The sequence below is a fragment of the Coenobita brevimanus genome, chromosome 40 (genome assembly GCF_032717465.1).
Source record: "Coenobita brevimanus isolate Jiangsu-jjx chromosome 40, ASM3271746v2, whole genome shotgun sequence".
Taxonomy (NCBI): Eukaryota; Metazoa; Arthropoda; class Malacostraca; order Decapoda; family Coenobitidae; genus Coenobita; species Coenobita brevimanus.
Window position 1 is genome coordinate 17,606,123 of NC_136993.1, and position 23,651 is coordinate 17,629,773.

Below are 23,651 nucleotides of genomic sequence, written 5' to 3' on the forward strand. Positions count from 1 at the left end.
ACAGGGATGTCATTTCTCAATGGTTATTCAATCTGCATATGAATGGAGCCTTAAAAGGAATAGAAGGTAGGGCAGTCGATTTTGGAGTGGTCCTAATGGGAAAGGACAGCATTTGGAAACTTACTGTTCTGTTGTTTGCAGGTGGTACTGCATTGCTAAGTGAAGGGGAACTGCAAGGCTTGATGAATGAGTTTGAAAGAGTGTGTAAGAAACGGAATCTAAAGGTGAATTTAGGAAAGCGTGAAGTCGTGGTCATCGAGAGAAGTGAAGTCACTGAATTCACAGTGAGATTGGATGATGAGGAAGTGGAAAATGTGATTGAATTTAAGCACTTGGGTATTGTGATGAGTAAGAATGGAAGTTTGGAGGATGAAGTGATTGAAAGGGTACAACAGTTAGGAAAGTCGCTGGTTCTGTGAAAACAGTGATAAGAAATAAGGAAGTGAGCATGGAAGTAAAAAAAAAACAGTCGCTGCATGATCGTATTACAATACCAACTCTAAAGTGTGGAAGTGAAGCTTGGGCCTTGTTGGACGGACAAGGCAGGAGTGAGAGCGGTGGAAATGAGTTATTTGAGAGGAGCACGTGGAGTTACATGGAGAGACAGACTGACAAAGGAGGAAGTGAGGAAGCGTTGTGGTGTGGATGTGGATGCGATAGAAAGCGTTAGGAGAAGTACACTGAGTTGGTTTGGCCATGTGGAGAGTGACAGACTAAAAAGGAGAGTGTAATGTGAGTGAGTTGGAGGGGGGGAGAGGGAAGGGGAGGCCGAGGATGAGATGGGGGGATGGAGTGGATAGGTATTTGTGAAAGGGGTGTGTGAGCTGGGGGGAGGGCAGCGAAATGGCGGGGGACAGGGCGACATGGAGGTGAAATGTTTGTAGCCACGCTTTACGGGATTAAGGCGTCTGGCAATATACAGATAAATAGATAACACTACACTAAAAGTCAATCATAAAACTACCTCTATAATACGTATTTCGATTTTATTATTTACATTCAATTCCCATATCTAACAAATTATGGCGTGGCCAGTCGGAATTATAGACATATAAAATCTTCAATCAAACTTTTTTTTTAATGCAAGGAAGAAGGAACCAAAGGCTAGGAGACCACAGATCGTGTCCTAACGAGAGAGAGAGAGAGAGAGAGAGAGAGAGAGAGAGAGAGAGAGAGAGAGAGAGAGAGAGCGAGAGAGAGAGAGAGGGAGAGATACAGGATTCGCAGCCTCTCATAATTCATAAATTAATATGATGTACTGTCAACATAACTTGTAATTTTGCAAAATGAATATTATCAGAAACAATTTCACAAGGTACATCAAGCAACTCGGGAAAATCATGTCATTGGTGAGATTGTGGCGAGTAGTAACTATAAAAAAATAACTGGTAAGAAAGGTTATATTTCTTGGTTGTCAGTATGTTTAAGGAACTGTACATGACAGGTACGCAGGAAAATACAGTGTAAAAGGAATGAACGAACAGTTAAGCCTTACCGTTAGGCAGCTGTTTGTTTAAACTTGTATATTATGGAAGCCTGCGCATTCTCAGCCGCCAGCCACTCACTCTCGTTCCTGTGTCGCACGTTAAACACATTTTCTCAGATGGTTCGCCGAGGTTTTTTCCCTCCATGCCTCTGCGATTACAAGTAGCGTTACCCGGGTTTACACTGGGCTATCATGGCTTCTTCATGCCTTCTTAATATGTGTTGGTTTCAGCGGACTGTGATGAATGTCTAGTTCTTATTGTCTTTCACTTGCGAGTGTCCGAGAATAGGGAACCGGAGTCAGAGATTTCTTTTTTCGCATAGGAGGGCCGATGGTGCTTACTGTCTATCGTCTGTGCTTGAAAGAACTTCTGGGTATCCGGCTGATTTATTTATTTATTTTTATGAAGAAGGCCGACCTCCTACACGTTTTATGACAATTTGTTTTTTATTGCTCTTTATTTATTCATTCTTGAAAATGATAATTATTTTCTTCTGTTATGGGGGTTTGAAGATTTTTTCTTTTTTCGCCATACGACCCAATTTTTGTGGCGCCAAGTTAGTATTTAACGATTTAATTCATTTCCTGTGTAGCAGTGATATCTGTGGCATTTGCCTTCCTGAAAGCAGTGCTTGAATCTTTATAGTGCATGGATTTTTAACATCTTCATCTTGTAACGAAAATATCACACAACGAAGGAAGATTCGCCAACTAACTTTTCTGTACCGTGAAATTCTGTCGGAATTTTTGAACCTAGTCTTCATAGAATCACTTCCCGATAGCATATCCTGATGTTTGCAAGTTCAGTAAAGTAGATATCACATAGGCATATCATATCTGAACATCCAAAAAAAACAGGGACGCCTTACAGAGTAGTGGGAGGAAGGGGGGTTAAAGTATTAAATACAACTTATTTTAACGGTATTAATGTGTCGTGTGCGGTGCTTTGCATGCTGTCATTGTTATGTATCTGAATGTGATGTGGATTATATGACTGATGTAATTCGTAAAATTTTATTCAGTTGGAGCCAAGGGAACATAAGAACATAAGACGAGAGAATAATTGCAGTAGGCCGGTTGGCCCGTGCTAGGCAGCTCCTAGAAGAGTAATTGAACTACTAGAATGAGATAAGGACAGCAAAGAAGAAGGCTCTCCCCCGCCCTCCAAACCCTCCAGCTGAAGCCGGCGGGAAAAAGTCAGAAAGAACAGCACTCAGTATAGAAAAACTGGCGTGGACATTTTATAGGAAAGTGTGAAAGGAGAATAGAGACTATCGTAGTGTAACACGAAAAGGAAAAGTATGAATTAGCATTGGTTATAAGATTTTTTTTTTCTATATCCACCCCTTATTTGTCATATGCTTATCTAACCTATGCTTGAAACTCTCAATGGAAGAGGCAGCAACTACTTTACTAGGTAGCTTATTCCATTTGTCTACTACTTTATTACCAAACCAATTTCTAGCTATTTCCTTATTGAAACGGAATGTATCGAATTTAAAACCATTACTTCTTGTTCTATCCTGTATGCTCACTTTAAGTACCTTGCTAATATCTCCCTTATTTATACCCTCCATCCACTTAAACACCTCAATTAAGTCTCCCCTTACTCTACGCCTCTCTAGCGCGTGCAGACTTAGTCTTTTCAGTCTGTCTTCATACGACAGGATCCGAACATCATGTATCATTTTTGTCATTCTTCTCTGTACATTTTCTAACGAGTTAATAAATTAGGCATAATTCAGGACAATCATATATGTTTTGAAAATTTCCCATCGACAGAGATCAATGGAGAAAAAGGACATTCCGCGAATGGTATCGTAGTCCTAATGGTGCAGTACGTGTTTATTTATTTATTATTATAGATTTCTATCCTTCTATCCGTGCCTTCATCTACAGCTTCCTTTCTGGTCGTTCTATAGCCGCTGTTGTAGACGGCCATCGTTCTTCTCCTACATCAATCAACAGTGGTGTTCCTCAGGGCTCTGTCCAATCACCAACTCTCTTCGCTTTTATTCATCAGTGACCTTCTAAGCTGTACATCTAACCCTATCCACTCGTACGTTGATGATTCCACCCTTCACCTCTCCATTTGGTTCCTGCAACGTCCTTCTCAGCAGTTACTTCAACAAACAAGGGATGAGACCATGGCACAACTAATGTCTGACTTTGCACGTATCTGTGACTGGGGTAAAAATAATCTTGTTTTTAATACATCAAAAACTCAGTTTTTACACTTATCAACCTGACATAATCTTCCATGGGAGTACCCACTAATGTTTAATAATATCCAGCTCAATCCTGCATCATCCTTGAACTTGCTTGGGGTTTCATTCACTCGGAACTTATCTTGGAAAGATGATCTTGCATCTCTCGTAAAAATCTGCTTCCAAGAGATTAGGTGTGCTAAGCAGACTCCGTACCTTCTTTACCACCGCACAGTTGTTAACTTTATACGGGTTTTATTCGCCCCTGTTTAGAGTACAACTCTCATGTGTGGGGAGGCTCCCCACATACAGCTCTTCTCAATAGGGTGGAGTCAAAGGCTCTTCCTTTCATCAACTCTCCTCTTCTTATTGGCTCCCTTCAACCTCTGTCTCTTCGCCGCACTGCTGCATCTATATCTCTTTTCTATCGCTGCTTCAATGGTCGCTGCTCCTTTGAACTGTCTGCTTGCATCCCTCCACCTCTTGGACGGGTGCTACACACCCGTCTAGCAACAAACTCTCATCCCTTTTCTGTCCAACTCTCTAATGCAAGAGTTAACCGTTACTCTCAGTCCTTTATTTATGCAACAGGTCAACTCTGGTGCTGTCTCCCTCTGTATGTATTTCCTACTTCCTATGATCTCCAGACTTTCAAACGCAGTGTGTCCAGGCATCTCGAAATGAACGGATTTTGAATTTGACTCTCTTTTGTATTGCTTTGTTTTTTCTTGAAGGGAACGGTTTGCGGGCTCTTGGCCTTTGGTTCCTTTATTGCACACACACAAAAATTTTTATTTTGGGTGTGCTGGACATCACCTGTTTCAACACCTCTTCTTCCATGACACTTCCGTCTGAAATCAGTATGAAGAGAGGCATACTTTCTTTTTTAAGTCAGCGTAATTGGCTCTAGCCAGTCACAGGCTGGCAACTCAGTTCTGCCACGGCCTTGTTGCGTAACAGGGTGTCTCCCATTCTAGCACTTGTTTTTCAGGAATTTGGGGCCGATAACTAAGGTATGGTTGGAGTTTGTTTTAGTTAAGACTGAATTGCTTGAGGTCGAGCTTAGAACTAAATTGCTCTGGATGTAGGTTAGGTTAAGTTGGGCCAGGGTAATTTAATATCCAAATACATTGTAATGTAATTATCTTGGGATGTGGGAGATATTTCAAAAGCTCGTCATATCCGAAAAAAAAAAAAGTAAAAATCAAAGGATTCTCATTAGCAAATATGAAAAAGAATTATTGCTACATCGATTATGATCTGAAAGAAAAAAATTGAGATTATTTAACTACTAAACGTTGCCTATGATTATTAGATACTATGTCTAAATTTTAAGTACAGTATATCAAAACAAACCTGGAAATTATCCTTGCAGGCCAGTCTTCGACGGATTCAGTATTTTCATGCTCTCTCTTTGTCATGTTTCTAGATTAATATTATGATCCATTACTCACAGCTAAATACATTCCAATGATTACAGTTTTCTTTGAGTATCCAGCAACGCCATATCAGAGAAAATTATCTACAAATACAGGATTATCAGCCCATATACAGACATGAAGGCAGACACAAGACTAATTATCACGAATACTGCATTCCAATGTCAAAGTGATATATGTGAACAGATATTTGATGACTTGAAAGAATTATGAAAGCATTAAAGATGGCATAATACAAAAGGAAATAGCATTCACTCTGAAATTAATTAGTTTATATATATATATATATATATATATATATATATATATATATATATATATATATATATATATATATATATATATATATATATATATATTATGCGAGGAAGAAGGAACCAAAGGCCATGAGCCCGCAGTAACAGTTCCCTCCAAGAGAAAAACAAAATACAACAGAGAGACAAATTCAAGATCCTATCATTTTGAGATGCCTGGACACACTGCTTTTGAAAGACTGGAGATCATAGGCAGCAGGAAATACAGACAGAGGGAGACAGTTCCAGAGCTGACCTGTTGCATGAATGAAAGACTGGGAGTAATGGTTAACTCATGCATTAGAGAGTTGGACAGAAAAAGGATGAGATTTTGTTGCCAGACGGGTGCTACGCGCCCGTCGTAGTGGAGAAGGAATGTAAGCAGACAGTTCAGAGGAGCAGTGACCATTAAAGTAGCGATAGAAAAGAGATAAAGATGCAACAGTGCGGCGAAGAGACAGAGGTTGAAGGGAGTCAGTAAGAGGAGGAGAGTTAATGAGACGAAAAGCCTTTGACTCCACCCTATTGAGAAGAGCTGTATGTTGGGAGCCTCCCCACACATGAGAGTTGTACTCCACACAGGGGCGGATAAAACCCCTGTATAGAGTCAACAATTGTGCAGGGGTAAAGAAAGAGCGGAGTCGGCTTAGCACACCCAATCTCTTGGAAGCAGATTTTACAAGATATGTAATATATATATATATATATATATATATATATATATATATATATATATATATATATATATATATATATATATATATATATATATATATATATATAGGTCAGGTGTGGGTAAGGGGATGAGTCTGTTATGATGTGGCAGGGGTAAACCAACTCTGCTGTAGGGCCCTGCTGCGGATGTCACTGCTTGCATTGCGCAGTTGACCCTTGTGCGGTGTGATGCGGTGAGGATCTGTCCGTTCTCCCTTTGGGGCTAAGATGCGAATGAATGTGTTTGAATGGATGAGTAAATGGAGAGTGAGTCGTCCTGTCTCGGCTACCTCCCTTTCCTTGGGGAAGCAGCCTAGGTATATATATATATATATATATATATATATATATATATATATATATATATATATATATATATATATATATATATATATTTATATATATATTATCAGATTTGATTAAACACCTCCATGAGAGAGGTATTGCAGTCACATCGCCAATGCGGATCTAAAAGGTTATGAGCACCACATAATTATTATAGTAATGTTTCCTTTCTGATTCCCACACCCTGACCCACTGCAGTGAGGACGACAATGAATTTAAGTTAATGTGGTCACGATCGTCGGCAATTATGCAGTGTGAAATTTTGCGATGTACTGCCGGGTCGATTAAACATCTTTAAGAGCGAAGCATCGTAGCTACCTCGTCTCTGTGGGTATAAATAGTGTAAGAGTACTGCATTATGATGATGTTTCCTTTCAGATTTGCACACCTCGACCCACTACAGTGGGGGCGACAATTAATTTAGGTTGATGCAGCCATACATCATCAACAATAGTGGCTACATTATGTTAAATTCACTGTCGCCTATGCTGCAATGTGTTAGTGGAGTGTGGGAATCCGAAAGATAACATCATATGTTGTACTCTCACACCTTTTAGGTCCGCAGCGGCGAGGTCGCAACAAGGCCTCGCTCTTAAAAGTGTTTAATCGAACTGATGGTATATTGCAAACAGTCATTCTGCATATATATATATATATATATATATATATATATAATATATATATATATATATATATATATATACACAGAGCTGGGCACCCGGTACCTAAAAAGTACCGTTGGTAACGTTACCGGTACTTGCCTAAAATTGTAGTGTCACTACCGGTACCGGTACAAGAAAACAAGTACCGAGTACTGACTCGGTACTCGGTACTCGGTACATGAATATGAATAAAATAAACTTGCTCAGTATTGATTTTTAATTTTTGTTACCATACTGAGGACCCAGAGACAAGTCTTGTCAAAAGAGCCGGACCTGAGGAGAGATGAAAGATGTTGTCAGTCAATTGTCACAGTCACATTAACTAAGGGGTGACTAAAGCATAAGGTTTAGCAACCGTTCTGTCCTTTACTTTCAGTATACTGTATAGATCACTAAACTTTAACCTGCTACTGTATTTTACATTCTTATACACCTAGTTCAGTGTTTATCAAAATAAACACAATTTTATGACTACATCGTGTCATTACATGCACAATAATCTGATTAATATTTACACAGTGCATTTTTTTTTTTTCACTGTTGCCCTTTAGGAAAATGAGCACTTCAAAATGACAGTCACTGAGTCCCGCCCGTTTTGGTTTGAGTACTTCCTTCCCTAATGAAAACAGACTTTCCACAGAACAGATGGTATTGGTGTGTTATAAGTTACAAATAAGTCTCTGAAAACCTAGCAAGGTAAGCAGTCCTTGTTGATTTTATGTTTCTGGGGTTTCTCCAAAAAATCCATTACTAGCTCTATCCCAGTCTCCTTTTTCTTCCTCCCTTTTACATAGAGGGGTTCGAAAAACTCATCCTTGACATCTTGCTCGTCATCATCATCAGTGGTGTTGCTCTCCACGTCCTCTAGCTTGCTCTCCAGTAGTGACACCATCTTCTTCTCAACCCTCCTCCTCATTATCTCTATGTCGTAGGAGGCAGACTCAGGTAACCACGCCAACCACGATAGCTTGAACTGGGGATGAAAGGCAGCAGCAAACAGGCAGCCAATGTCCTCGAAACGATGGCCGAACCTGCCTTCCACACCCCAATCACTGCATTCACTAGAGGCAAGCACACCGACAGATCGGCTCTTTCCTTCACCTCTTTTAATTTCTTGACGCACATGCCAGAGTCAGCAGCAGCACTCCCATGTAGGCCTTTTCCTCACTTTTTTTTTTTATTAAATCACACGATGTGTGAATATACATAAATGAAATGTACCGGTACTGAGTACCGACAAAATATGCTTAAAAATGTACCGTTGGTACCAATTTCAGTACATGATGAAAAAAGTAGTGACACTACTGCTACCAGTACTCGAATTGTAACTCAGTACTGGAACTCGGTACTTTTGTACCTTGATTCTGCTCACCTATGTGTACATATATATATATATATATACTGTATATATATATATATATATATATATCCAACTATATCTATCTATCAGTCTATCTATGTCTATCCAACTCTCTCTCTATCTGTGTGTATATATATATATATATATATATATATATATATATATATATATATATATATATATATATATATATATATATATATATATATATATATATAAGTAATTTTCCCAATATCCGATGTAACAGAGCCAAAGGCATGTACGGAATTTGGGCCCGTCCGGATATTGAGCCCCTGCCCCCTGGACAGGTACAATGTACTTATGGACTCTAACCCAGCCTAACTTTGAAAGCCACCTAAATAACTCCCTACTGGACATGCATAGCACCTATTTAAGACCCTATTCACACCAATAATGGACTGAAAACATGAAATAAATGAAAAGGAACCAGAAAATGAGGAATTTGAAATGAGTATGTAAAATATTTAACAGTGAACAGGGTACTTACAGCACGTCTGTGGCCGCTTTGGCAGTGGTGAAAATGCTCTTGAAGCCCGTACAGTAATCCAGTGTTGTGCTGCACTTAATTCTTTGCACTATGAGTTATAATTGTTTAACACTGTACATTCTGTTCTTAATTGCGCCACACCAGTTTCAACCACCAGTTTGCACTCCACATCTATCCTTTGCACTCTAAATTCTAATTTCTTAACACTGCACAACACCATAAAATCCCATGTGGTCTAGTGGCGAGGTATTGCAGTTTATTCACTGTTTATTCACAAAAAAGAGAACATGCAGCATCCATTGCGATGAGCATCTACTCACGATGGTAGTTAGGCAGTAACTGGGGAGGGGGGAGGAACAGCAGGGGGCCAGTGGCCGTGCATAAACACAGTTGTTCGGCACCACATACCAAATTCAAATAACGGATGGGAAAAAAACTTGTATTTTTTTTTTTTTGGGGGGCATTTTGGGGTCCCAAAGGCCCAGGCCCAAAATGTCCGGAAATTGGGGCGTCCGGGAATTGGACGTCTGGTTATTACAAAGATTACACACACACACACACACACACACACACACACACACACACACATATATATATATATATATATATATATATATATAGGGGAGGCGTGGCTCAATTGGTAGAGAGGTGGCCTGCCGTTCTAACGGACCCAGGTTCAAATCCTCGCTGGGGCAGGGAACAGTTTAAGGATTTGAATTTCATTAAATCAAGCTTTACTGATCTACCAGAAGATCCGCCAACATGTAAAAATACCCCCGCTAATACCAATACACCAGTCCTGTATGAGACAGCCCTAGCATGTATTCAATATGGACGGTGGGTGTTAGCGCCGAAGTGGTGACATGAAGAGGTATATGGTATGTAGGAGGACTGTTGGGCCTTGATAGCAGGCTGTGAAGCATATGCCCAGAGTCGAACACATAAAAAAAAAAAAGGTAGATATAGATAGATAGATAGAGAGATAGATTGACAGACAGATAGCTATATAGATAGTTAGATAAACAGATAGATATAATTGATAACTATCAGTACCTGCAAACAGACATCACTGTTATCATAACTTACAGGACCTTCCTGAAGGAATGGTATGTTGAACGGGGTTCAATCTCTTGAATGGTGTCAGTCTGACACCTGATCATAAGTGTGACTCTGAAGATACAAAATTATCAAGAAGGCCTTAGTGCAGAGGAAAATGTATTATATGAGAAAAGTATTGCGTCATTTTATCTTAAATACCGATCAGATACTTGCAGGCATCATTACTTATTCAGTATATACGTCGAGAATATTAGAATATTCACTACCCTGGAATTTCGTATTACATGGGAAGTTTACACATCCCCAGTGGGATTCAGTATCCTGAAAAAAAGATTTGAAGGCATCCAATATGCTTCTTTACTGTAATCGCCGACCATTAAGTACAGGATGTTGCACAAACATCTTTTTCAAGAAAAAAAAAATAAATATATTCAACAGCTGTGATTGACTGAACAGAATAAAGATGGCAGTTATCAGTATGTTCCACTTTTTAAAGCACTTAAATGCATCTTTGCAGATGAAACCGTGTGGAATGAATACTAATTGACCACTTCATCAGGATTTTAATTTTCTTGTGGTGAGTGTTACTTCAGAGATATTGGAGATGGACTTGCTTTCAAAAATAATTTATCTAAAGATAATCCTTACTGATTAATATTAATACTGCAATAAAATGCTTTGAAATTTCCAGTCTACTTGCCTATTGCAAGACAAAAACATAAAATTATTGTGTATATGTGACACTTGGCAAGTTTAGATCTTATCTTCGCTCCTTTTTTTTACAAGACACTGTTACTTATTTTGTGTGTGTGTGTGTGTGTGTGTGTGTGTGTGTGTGTGTGTGTGTGTAAAGGATTAACCTTTATGCATATTCACCATGATAAAATGATTTCATAATTTAGTAGTATACACGAAGGAACTTGAAGGTACAGGTACAAAATTACAAAAAAAAAAAAAAAAATGTAATGGGTTAAAGTTTGACTCATTACTAGTGTCAATTTGGGCTCTTATGGAATATTTTTTTTTTCCTGAACATTTTAGCACAGTATGACATTCTTGCTGATACTGTTTGTTTACCTCTACATATTTTCAGTGTTATCTCTTCTGCACTGATGAAAAGAGAACTGTTCAGAATTATAACTTAGCTGTAAAGCATCTTGCAAAGAATATGTTGAAAGTAATGTGAAGGGCATTAATTTTATTCAACTTTCACTGTATTAAAATATGATGTTGCCAATGCAGATGTTCCATCATGTTTGGGTAATGATATTTTTGAAGGTGTTGAAACAGATGGCATTGCCAGAATGTTGAAAAATATGATAAAGGAAAAAAATTTGGTTTACATAATAGAGCATAACCAAAGACAAGGAACGTTTCATTACTTCGGAAGAGATGCTGCCTCAGAGCATTGTCAGGTAAATGCAGTAAAGGTGGAGATAAATCAGGTGGACAGCTGCACAAAACAGGTTCGTAATATGACCAGTGTTTCTCATTATGCATGACAAAAGTAGAATGTACTCGCTTAAAGGCCGCCTTTGGTGGCCTCTGTCCAATATCAAGTCAGTTCCTATATTCAGTCAAAAGTAATATAAATTTGAATTATTCATGCCATGAGCGAGACATAACGAGGAATTTTTCCTTTATTTTCATTCTGCTGGGACACCAGTTGAGTAGAGAGAGAGAGAGAGAGAGAGAGACGCAGGACAGCAGTGTTTGCTATGACACTAAATTATACTATAGAATTATAGTATAGAATTATAGGAGTATAAAGTGGAAGGAGAAGCGAGAATGATAATACAACAGACATGTCACTCCTCTCTCCTGTCGTGCTGGCAATTTCAATGCCGGACCAAGGACGAATCCATGACATCCACTAAAAGTAAATACCAAATTTGAAGCAACAGGCCAGAAATGAGTCATAACTCGGGAACCGGTGGCCCGATTGGACTGGTAATTGTTTTATTATTCAAGTCAGAGCATTTTAACGATACTTTGCTCTAACAAAAATTGTGTTCTTTTGCGCCATTTTTGTTGTGTTACAGTAACCGACAAACAAACATACAGATATTGGATCATTATAATATAGATGATATTGTGGTACTATTTGTACCCCAGGGATTAGAGACTTGGGGATCGCTTAGGTAGCCATATGTGTTGATGAGTATTTACATAGTAGAAAATTATATTTTTACAAGTGAAGCAGTTTAAAAACAAAACATAAGCTTTTGAAGCACTACCATAATGCTAGGGTTTAGTTCATCAATCCAAGTACGACATTGCATTCTAAGATCAAGCACTCTTACGTCAATTAATGTTTAAAATGTGTTCAAAACTTCAAAAACATTTGTCAGCCTTCGTAAGAAAAGCATCACTTTTTTCAGTCCAACAAACACATCAGTCCCTTTTTCTCAGAAAGCAGCTAGTCCTTAAGGTAGTGCAACGAGTAACCTGTGAGCCCTGTTTTCATCCTTCATATTCCAGGATCTATTAAATGTCATACTGAGGATGATGAACATCATTATATGTCTGAACCAGTCCTATTTAAGTCGCATGTCAGTAACACACTTGTGGTAGGTGGGGGCTCTCACCATCCACTCACTCGATGTAGTGCTGCTCTTGGGTGTATGCCCTTTCCTCTCCATCCTTCTTTCTTTCCATTCTCTTCTGTCTTTCTTTTCTTCATTCTTTCCTTGTCCTTCTACCTACGGGTGACTTTACACTCCCTCTTCTTTCTTTCCTTCATTCAGCCTGTGGGTGACTTTACACTGAGTGACAAGCCAAATGGGTTCCTGTGCACCAGGAAACCGTTTACTATGCTGGATGGTAACCATATAACCAAATTTTGGCGCCTGGTGGTTTAGTGGGTAATTATTGCACTCCAATCGGATTGAGCCGGTGAAGGTTTATATCCAAGAGATGGTTGGGGCTGATTGCTCATGTAATGCCACTCAGGGATGAGTGAGGCTGGTCACTCTCATCTTAAATGTCGGGACCAACTGCCTAGCCCCGGGCTCCTACGCTTCTCATGGGGCAATCTAGGATTGGATGATGGATGGATGGATGGTCAGTAACACACAGGAAGCATCATTCTGTTTACAAATATACACATAATATGAGTATTAATCAGGTGTCTACCAAAATTCGGTATAGTTCCTGATTATGCTTCAGATCTTTAGCCTGCCCTGTATCCACAACATACGATGCACGTTGCAACTTTGTTTCATATTCAGTCCCCACAACGTACAATGCACGTTTTGCTATTGCAAGGTCCGTCGTTCGCACATTTTTCAAAATTCGCACATGATTTTTGGTACACATACACTGGACACCTTTCTCTACCACACCTTAGTATATTTTAGTACATTACTGATACTGTGTGTGCTTGAGATACTACTAGGCTAATAAGGCCTGTAAATATGCGATATTATGACACTCACTATAATAGTAAGGCCTGTGGTGGAAACTGGTATAATGTTAGTTGAAAAGTATAATGTAAGTTGAAAAATAGAATGTAAGTTGAAACAACAGTCATAGAGAGTCAACTGTGCAAGAATTTGGCAATTTTCATGTGTTTGTGAATGAAGCAATGCTTATATCGCCTATATTTTTGTGTGAAAACCATTATATTCTTGTACTACGTGTAAATTCGTACCAAATTAGCCCTTCGTTAGTCAGGTGCTGTGTTTTGGCACCCCAAATTTCTTTAAAAGCTCATATTTCCTAGCTGGTAATTTGAATATTTCTCTCCGTTCCAGTACTCTCCTGATTCAATGAGGGGAGGGAGCATGTGGATTGGTTTAGTCCTGCCTCTGCTGTAGTGAGAGAGAGGGGCACTCCCCCCCCCCCAGTGGGATGTCCAGTCACCCCATGAAACTAACCATTTATATCATATTGCGATATAGATTTTTTTTTATCTTATATTTCATATTGTTTATCATTATACTGATTATAAAAATCACAAAATGTATTTTCCTGTGCGTGTTTACCTGACAAATGAGATATGAGTCCATTTGTTATTTTTTTATTGATATAATTTATTGTATTTTATTATTATAAAATAATAAACATCACCTACAAGGCATTCAGTCTTTTCATTAGTGATTGCAGAGATATGCTGAAGGAGCAATATGAGTATATTTTACATATTAGTTACACTACATGTATTTTTGTATTGGGGTGTTGTAACACCCCACTGGACTAACCACTTTTGAATACCCCACAGGACTAATGAAGGGTTAATAAATATCTAAGTATTTGCAACAGTAGCAGCACGGCTACAGAAAACACACTAGATCAGGTGTTCATTTTCTTCTTTACTGTCCACATTTCGCACCCGTATAATAGCGTTGACCAGACAAAACATTTCAACACTCTTATTCGTGTCCTCATATCCATAGTTATGTTAGTTAAAATTTTTCTCATTCGTCCGAAAGCTTCTTTAGCTATGCCAATTATTCTTACAATTTCCTTCTCACTTCCTCCATCATCTGATATAACTTCACCCAAGTATTCGAAACTTCAATGCAGCATTATCTACGGAATACTGACTTTTTTGTCATGCCCTGAATAAAAGAAAATACACAAATAATGTGACCACCAACCACTTGGCATTTCATTCTCCCTCCTCTACCTCCCCTCCTCCCCTCCTTTACTTCATCCTCGCACTGTCGCTTGTCCTTCCACCCACCTTCCCTTCTCTCTCTGGCCCTTCCCTCTCAGCCCCTCTTACTCCACTGTGACTTGCCACACACGAAGGAGGCGGCCTGAGGCACAGGGTCCCGAATGGTATGTGATTATTTATTACCACGACTGTACATGCATTATGCAGAATGATTTTTTTGTGCTTGAGTGTCGACCGAGTACATTGACTATTAGTCATGCCACGTGATCAACCCCAGCCACCCAGAAAGGAGCGCATTTTCACGTATGCCAAGAAGTATGAGATGCTAGAGACAGAGCATGGAAGGAGGCAGGTTGAAATGGCGATAAAGCATGACATGAATGAAAGCAACATCAAAGGATTTGACTTAGGTTTTGAAGAAGGAATTGCAGGAGCAGCAACATCTCAACAATGACAACAACGGTATTGGAGGTGATTGGAGGTTGGGGGTGGGGGAAGAATGCCGCAAGAGTTACACATCAACAACATATGGGTACCCAGCCTAACTTCTGTTTTTGTTAATGCTAGTTTAACCCTTAAACTGTGGGCTACTTTCCAAATCTACACCAGTGTGGGAGGGATTATTTTTGAAAAATTAAAATAAAATAAAGTGTAATGAAATCAGGATCATAACGGCTGAAATAAACAAAGAATTTGATGTAACTCTCTTCAAATTGTGGACAGGCTGGATGGTGGTGAGTGTGAGAGGAGTGGTGGTGTGTCAAGTCACTTTCATTGGCAGACAACTGAGAGCAGGTGGGCGGAGTCTTGTTGTCTGCTCTTATTTGTAACAGCAGACTAAAACATATTATGTTTACATTATGTGCATTATTCCGTGTCTGTGGTGCACTATGAACACTATACACTATATTATAATGAAATTTTTTTATCTATTTCTGTCTATCGGTCTGTCTTTCTATGTACTGTATATCTTTATATCTATGTATCTATCAGTATTTATCTACCCATCTCTCTCTCTCGCTGCATATATATATATATATATATATATATATATATATATATATATATATATATATATATATATATATATATATATAACAAAAGAGGTGATACAAATGCAGTAATACTAAAAATCACTGTTTATTACCTAGAAAAAATCTAAGTTGCAGTTTGGCTTTGTTTCTGCAGGCAGCATAAAGTTCCTGCATCACTTTCATTGCACTGATTACTTCTTGGTATCTTGAGTAATGATGGCTCCTGCTTCCAGTGACTCTGCAATGAGTTTAGTGCTTTTTTGTAAAGTTTTAATGTTTCTGACATAGTTCTTGAAGTAATTTTCATTGTACATCAGATTAGTAAACTAGTACTTGTAAAGTTTTAATGTTTCTGACATAGTTCTTGAAGTCATTTTCATTGTACACCTGATTAGTAAACTAGTACTCTGCCTATTCGTACGAATTGAATCTGCATATCTTCTCCAAAGTCTTCCTTGTTGTAGGTATAAGAATGAATGCAAGGATAGCGAAAATTGCTCTTGAATTCCATCTCGCATTACTGACATTTGGAATTTTGTGAAAATTAATAAAAGGAAAATGATCTTTTTCTTCAAAGAATCTAAACACTCATTTTAAATGGTACAAAAACTTCATGTCATCTCTCCATCCTGACTTATCGAGGATCTCTTCTGTTCCATTAACAAACTGTTTGTTTGCATATTTTAGCAGCTTTATTTGTCGATACTCCAGAGTATGTCACCAAATTAGGTGCAACTTTACTTCTGTTGTGTTTTCTGGCTGGTGGATGATTAGTCTCATCTTTATCCTTGTATTAGCTATCACCAGATTCAGTGCAACTACCACTAGACGAAAGATCGCAAGATGTTGATGGTAATATAGGTTCATCAGGCAGTTTTTGTCTTTTTGAAGCGTGAATGGTTTCCTTACTTGCAACTTGACCTACCCCACTTCTCCTTTGCTTTGCACTTGTACGTGGTAGAGTTGTTTATCTTCAGTGGACAACCATTGACCATTTACTTTTGTGATATCAAGAAGTTTATTTAGGGCATCATGTTTTCCCCTCTTGACACATTCATCGTAAGATTTTAGCATCTTGTCAAGCTTTGCTTGTATTGCTTGATCTGACACATGTGGAAAGTTCAATTTACTCTCCCATAATTTTGTAACCTCTTTGGAAATTCGACTATTCGTTCTTTTTTTAATTTGATTTTTGCTCCAAGAAACTGATTACGTCCAACAACCTGCATTTGGGTTGGCATTCTGCATTTTCTCTTCTAATAAAGATTCTTCTAAAGCCACAATTCCTCTTCTATGTGACTCCTAGATCCGCACGAAGTTATTGGTCCAGACATCCTCGTTCTTCTGTACGATAGTATCACTTCGTTTGTGCGACATCATGGTTGTCTGAAAAACGAAAATATTTAGTATATAACAGTAACACACTAAGCAATTATTTTGCTGACTGTTCACCTGCACACTGCGAAGATAACTGTTAGATGCTGAAAACTGTGTCCCGTTTTATAATATTTAGATTATTCTAATATGTTTTAAACAATGTTAAACCACACTAGAACGTTACAAACTGTTCTAAAAAGTTCTAAACAGTTCTAGAATCTTCTGTGCAATATTATAAAGTTTTAAAAAATCTATATAAAGATTAAGAGAGTGATAAATCTTATGTATGGTAACGTTAAATATATGGTAATCCATTTTTTTATTTGGGGTTGAGAGTTTTTGAAAACTGAAAGGGATTTTTTTTTTTTTAACAAAAGTTCATCAATTTATGATACAGGCTAGCTTCTATTTGAAAAAAAAAAACAGTTATAACCCCAATATATATATATATATATATATATATATATATATATATATATATATATATATATATATATATATATTATATATATATATATATATATATATATATATATATATATATATATATATATATATATACATATACATATGGAGCCTCAGTGGTAAAGTGTGCGTTTTCGTACACTGAAGAACGAGGGTTCGCGCCCCACCAGGGTAATAAACTTTGGGAGCATTCTTCTGCCCATGTACTGCATTGGCAGGCATCAGGGGTGCTGTGGTTGAACCAGTGTCACATACTATAAAGTATGCTTGCACCTAGTTGGATTGCTCGGGCCAATTACACTTGGTTAACAGACTACACACACATCCAAAACCACTCCAACACTACAATACACTTACAAGCACTTCTCACTCTACATACAATCTCTACCAGACAGCCTAAGCCACTTGGTAGAGATACATTAGCTATATCGTCTCCGCTTCGGTTGGGATAGGCTGGTCCTGCAGTGGACACTCAAACTGCTGAAGAGATTTTATATATATATATATATATATATATATATATATATATATATATATATATAGCGCTCGACAAAAGTATTGCGTGCCTATATCAAGGCGCACAATACTTTTGGCGAAAATAGCATCACCCTTTTTTGGGAGAAAAAACTGAGCCAGAAGTTTTGGCTGCTAACATGACATCACAGCAGCCTGAGGCCTCACTGTGCACTGGTTGGCTGGCGCCTCAGTTGCCTGCAGGCTGCGTGAGAGAGAGGAATCCGGTCGCTCCTCCCTCTCTTATTGGGCCATTTTTTACCTAATGAACCGCAGTGTTTTGGCTTTCGCTACTTTAATATGGTCCCTATCTGTTAATTGTCTAGTGAAAAAATATCACAGATCATTGCTATAAAGGAGGCAGGCCACCCCACGAAGGAAATTAGTGATCTGGTTGGTGTGGCTCGGTCGACAGTGTGGAGGTGGTGTGCCCTTTACCGAGTGGAAAATATTGGTGACGTTCCTACAAGGAAACCACGGTCTGGTAGGCCCAGGAAAACTTCCCCGAGGTCTGTTAATGTGCTAAAACGTGCAGTGGAATCTAATCCTCATGTGAGTGCAAGGAAAATTAAGGAGAGCAACCAGAAGTGTTTGCCAAGGTTTCAGTGTGCACGGTTTCTCGAAGAGTCTATGAACTTGGTTACACAAGCCACAGGCCTGTGAGAAAGCCTATTCTTACACATAACCAGTGACTTCGTAGACTTGCCTTTGTTAAGAAGTACCTTACCTGGGGTGACGACCAATGGTTGTCAGTGTTGTGGTCTAATGAGGCAACGTTTACCATTACCTGTAACCGAGGAGCCCGCGTGTACCGGCGCAGAGGTAGTGACCCACTTGACCCCCATTAAGTGAAGAGCACAGTTAAACACCCTGATTCACTAATGGTATGGGGTTGTTTCTCTGGGAAGGGTTTGGGGAAGCTTGTTGTGCTTCCCAAGAACTGCAGAGTGAATCAGGACGTTTAACTGGAGCTGCTTTGTGATCATTTACCTGAGTCTTTCGAGCTCACAGGTGCGCGAGTGTTTCAGCAGGACAGTGCACCTGCTCATAAAGCCAAATCTGTCACCAACTGGCTTCGTGACTGCGAGGTCTCCTTCATGAAAGACTGGCCAGGCAATAGCCCAGACCTCAACCTGATAGAAAATCTCTGGTACCTCGTAAAGAAGAATCTCCAGAGGAAGGACCTGAGCTCTCTGCCTAAACTGGAAGCAGCCATTCGTGAGTCCTGAGCAAGTATATCACCCCAGCACCTGAGGAACCTCGCCCTTTCACTTCCATGACGTCTCAGGTCCGGGAAGAAGCGCAAAGGATACCCTACCAAGCATTAAAGATAATTATAATGCATTATTTACATGTTTTTCCATAGTTGAAAGGTTAGTTTCGTAGGAAGGACACAGGGCGCGCAATACTTTTGTCGAGCACTTGTATATATATATATATATATATATATATATATATATATTAGTGGTAGGTGGGGGTGCTCATCATCCACTCAGTCAATTTAGAGTCATGTCATATGAGCTCTACACTGAGTGAGAAGCCAAATGGTTTCCTGTACCCAGGAACCCATTTATTTACTACTCTGGGTGGTAACCATGTAACCGGAGTTTCTGGCAGGATTAAGTGTCCCCCAGATTCCCCTATCCAAAATCACTTAATGATGGCAGTTGTTTCAGAAAGCCTCAGAGGGCCCAATACCTGCCCAAGGCCCCAACCAAATGGGCAGACTCACATGGCCATGTGGAATGTGAGAGGTGTGAATGAGGAGAGCAAGAGGGTGGAAGTGGTGAATGTGTTCAAGAGTGCGAGATATGCCGTGATGGCATTGTGTGAAACGAAGATGAAAGGGTGCAAAGTGGAGGAGTGGGAGGGTGTGAAATGTGTAAGATCGGAAATGAATGGGAAAGGAAGATGTAAGGAAGGAGTTGCTTTGTTGATGAATGAGGTGTGGCAGAGTGGAATGAGAGACAACAAATTTGTCAGCTCGAGGTGTATGTATGTCATGTTCATGTTTGGGAAGATGAAAGGGGCATTGCTTGTAGTGTATGCACCGTGTGAGGACAGGAGTGAGAGAGGGAAAGACAGGTTTTGGGATGAGCTGGGTGAAGTAGTGGGAGAAATGCCCAGGAGCTTTAAAGTGATCATGATGGGGGATATGAATGGAAGAGTAGGCACTGGTCCTGAGGATGACATAATGGGTTGCTACGGAGTACCAGGAGAAAATGATAATGGGAATCGACTAAAGGATATGTGTCAGGAGAGGAGGTTGTGCATTTGTAACTCGTATTTCAAACACAAAGATGCACATAAATTTACGTGGTATAGAGGAAACGGGGATTGTGTTGAAAGAAGCCTGATTGATTATGTGCTCGTAGAGAGGTCGATGATGGGAATGGTTGCTGATACGAGGGTTGTAAGAGGACGATGTGGAGGTCTGTCAGATCATATGATCGTGGTATGCAAGATCAAGTTGAGTGGTGTGAGGTGGATCAAGAGAGAGAGGAGCAGTCAGGGAGAAAGACTGAAAGTTGAGAAGTGAGGATCAAAGAAATGGGAGATGATTACAGGACCAAAGTAGAGGACGAATTAGAATCAGTGAACTGGAAAGAATTGAATCTGGACAGCCTATGGAATGCATTTAGGGATTGCTTAGTTAGGAATGGTAAGGTGGTGTGTGGTGTGGCGAGAGTATCAACAAAAAAGATGGGTACGGCATGGTGGGATGAGGAGGTTAAGACAGCAGTAGAGGAAAAGAGAAAGAAGTGGGTAAAATCGTTGCAGGATAAGGGTTCAGTTCAAATAAGAACTGACTATATCGAGAGCAAGAAGCATGCAAAGAGACTAGTGAAGAGGAAAAAGAAAGAGGTAAATGATGATCTGGAAAGAAAAAATGAATGTGAACTACTCTTAAAATTGGAAGCTATTCTGGAAAGAAGTGCGAAAATGTAGAACTGAAAGAGGAAAGATATGTGCTGGTGTGAAGGATGCAGGTGGTAGGTTTCTAACCCATGGAGATGAAGTAAGGACCAGGTGGAAATAATATTTTGAAAGCCTGATGAATGGGATTAGAGAAAGCAGAGCAGCTGTAAACATGATTGGGTTGGGGTGTGTGCAGAGAACGAATGCAGTGCCAGGAGACGTGACACTCGCACAGGTGAAGAGTGCTGTGAAACGGCTGAAAAATGGGAAAGCAGCTGGGGTTGATGAGGTGTATGTAGAGATGCTTAAGTGTAGTGACGAGAATGGAATGAAGTGCTTGTTGGAGATATATGAGAAGGCATGGATGAGTGAAACTGTGCCTGCAGAGTGGAAAAAGGCTGTAATTGTACCCCTGTACAAAAATAAAGGTAAGCAATGTGAATGCAAGAATTATCGTGGCATAAGTTTATTGAGTGTGGTAGGGAAGGTAAATGGAAGAATTTTTATAGAGAAAGTATGAGATATCAGAAGTCCTCGTGAGTGATAAACAGGGTAGCTTTAGGAGTGACAGAGGATGTGTGGATCAAGTATGAGCAGTGAGACAGATAGCAGAGAAGGTTTGTGAGAAGGACCGTAAGGTGTTTATGGTATTTATGGATCTGGAAAAAGCATACGACAAAGTAAACAGGGAGGGATTGTGGAAAATTCTTGCGCATGTATGGTGTAGATGGTAAGCTGCTAGGTGCAGTCATGAGTTTTTATGATGGTAGCAAAGCATGTGTAAGGGTTAATGGGCATCTAAGTGAATGATTCACGATCGGTTTGGGCGTGCGACAAGGTCGTGTGATGTCCCCAAGGTTGTTCAATTTATATATGGATGGGGTGAAGAGAGAAGTAAAAACACGAGTAGTGGAGAGAGGGATGGAGTTGGTAATGAATGGTGATAGATGGAATATCTCAAACTTGTATGCTGATGATGCGGTAGCCTACTGCTTGCAAGTACCGGACAGGAACTTGGTAGGCTAGTCCAGAGTTTTGCTGATGTCTGTGAGCGTCATGCAGTGAGAGTAAATGTAGAGAAGAGTAAAGTGATGGTTACTGAGAGAGAAGGTGACTCCCAGTATGATGTCACAGTGAATGGAGAGAGACTGGAAATGGTGAGAGAGTTCAAATACTTCGGTACAGTGGTAGAAAAGTGATGAAAATGTGCAAAAGAAGTTGAAAGTAGAGTGACACAAGGAAGAAAAGTAGCTGGTGCAATGAAGGCCTTGGTAAGAAACAGAGGCTTGAGTGTTGCAGCTGCACGAGGCTTACATGAGGGAGTGTTAGTGCCAACTTTAACATATGGGTGTGAGACTATGGTGTGCCAAGAAAATGAAATGTCAAGAGTAAGGGCAGTGGAGATGGGACTGCTGAGGAATATATGTGGAATACAGAGGGTGGATAGGATTCGAAATAATGTGATCCGTGAAAAATGTGAAGTGAGGAAGTCGGTGGACACCAGACTCGAAGAGAGTGTCCTGAGATGGTATGCTCATGTTGAAAGAATGAATAACAATAGAGTTGTGAAAAAGGTATACCTGAATGAATTTGACAGAGGGATGAGGCGGGGAAGGACAAGGAGAAGGTGCAGAGATATGATGGGTGAGTGTTTGAGGACGAGAGGTTTGGAAGTCGGTGAGGCTAGGGAACTGACAAGAGATCAAGCTGGCTGGATGAATGTTGTGAGGAGAAGTGCATGATCAGGGAATTTGGTACCCCTTGTGAGCATGGCAGTGTCCGGATTGAGTCAATCGGATACATTTGTGTGAAGCTGCAGAATGTCGTGAATGTTTTTGGCGTATCCGGGAGAGCTAGGATTCCGGGGGCTTGAATGATGAGTAAATGGAAGCGTGGCCTATTTGGATTGGACAAGTTTGTGCTGTCTGGACATTGCTACTCCTCACCCAGTCCTTGGGTGGCAAAGGAGGTCCGGATGATGATGATGATGGTGACGATGATGATCTCTCTCTCTCTCTCTCTCTCTCTCTCTCTCTCTCTCTCTCTATATATATATATATATATATTTATATATATATATATATAATATAATATATAGAGAGAGATTCATACATACATATATATATAGATAGATAGATAGATAGATAGATATATATATAATATATATATAAATATATATATATATATATATATATATATATATATATATATATATATATATATATATATATATATATATATATATATATATATATATATATATATATATATATATATATATATATATATATATATATATATATATATATATATATATATATATATATATATATATATATATATATATATATATATATATATAGCCAGACGCCTCAATCCCGTTTGGGGTGGCCACAAACAAATCGCCTCCAAGTCGCCCTGTCCCCCGCCATTTCACTGCCCTGCTCCCAACTCACACCCCCCTCTCTCATATACCTCTCCACCCCATCCCTCCATCTCATCCTCGGCCTCCCCCTCCCTCTTCCCCCCTCCACCTCACTCACATACACTCTCTTCGTCAGTCTTTCACCCTCCATCCTCTCCACATGGCCAAACTACCTCAGTGTGTTCCTCATAACGATTCCTATTACATCCACATCCACACCACAA

The 23,651-nt window shown here is 39.4% G+C and overlaps 1 protein-coding gene across 1 annotated transcript in view; it reads left to right on the forward strand.

Annotated features, from left to right (window-relative positions):
* Nucleotides 1-23,651, forward strand: part of LOC145396974 (ionotropic receptor 21a-like) — a 191,966-nt gene that overhangs the window by 21,717 nt on the left and 146,598 nt on the right. The gene's annotated exons all lie outside the window — the stretch shown is intronic.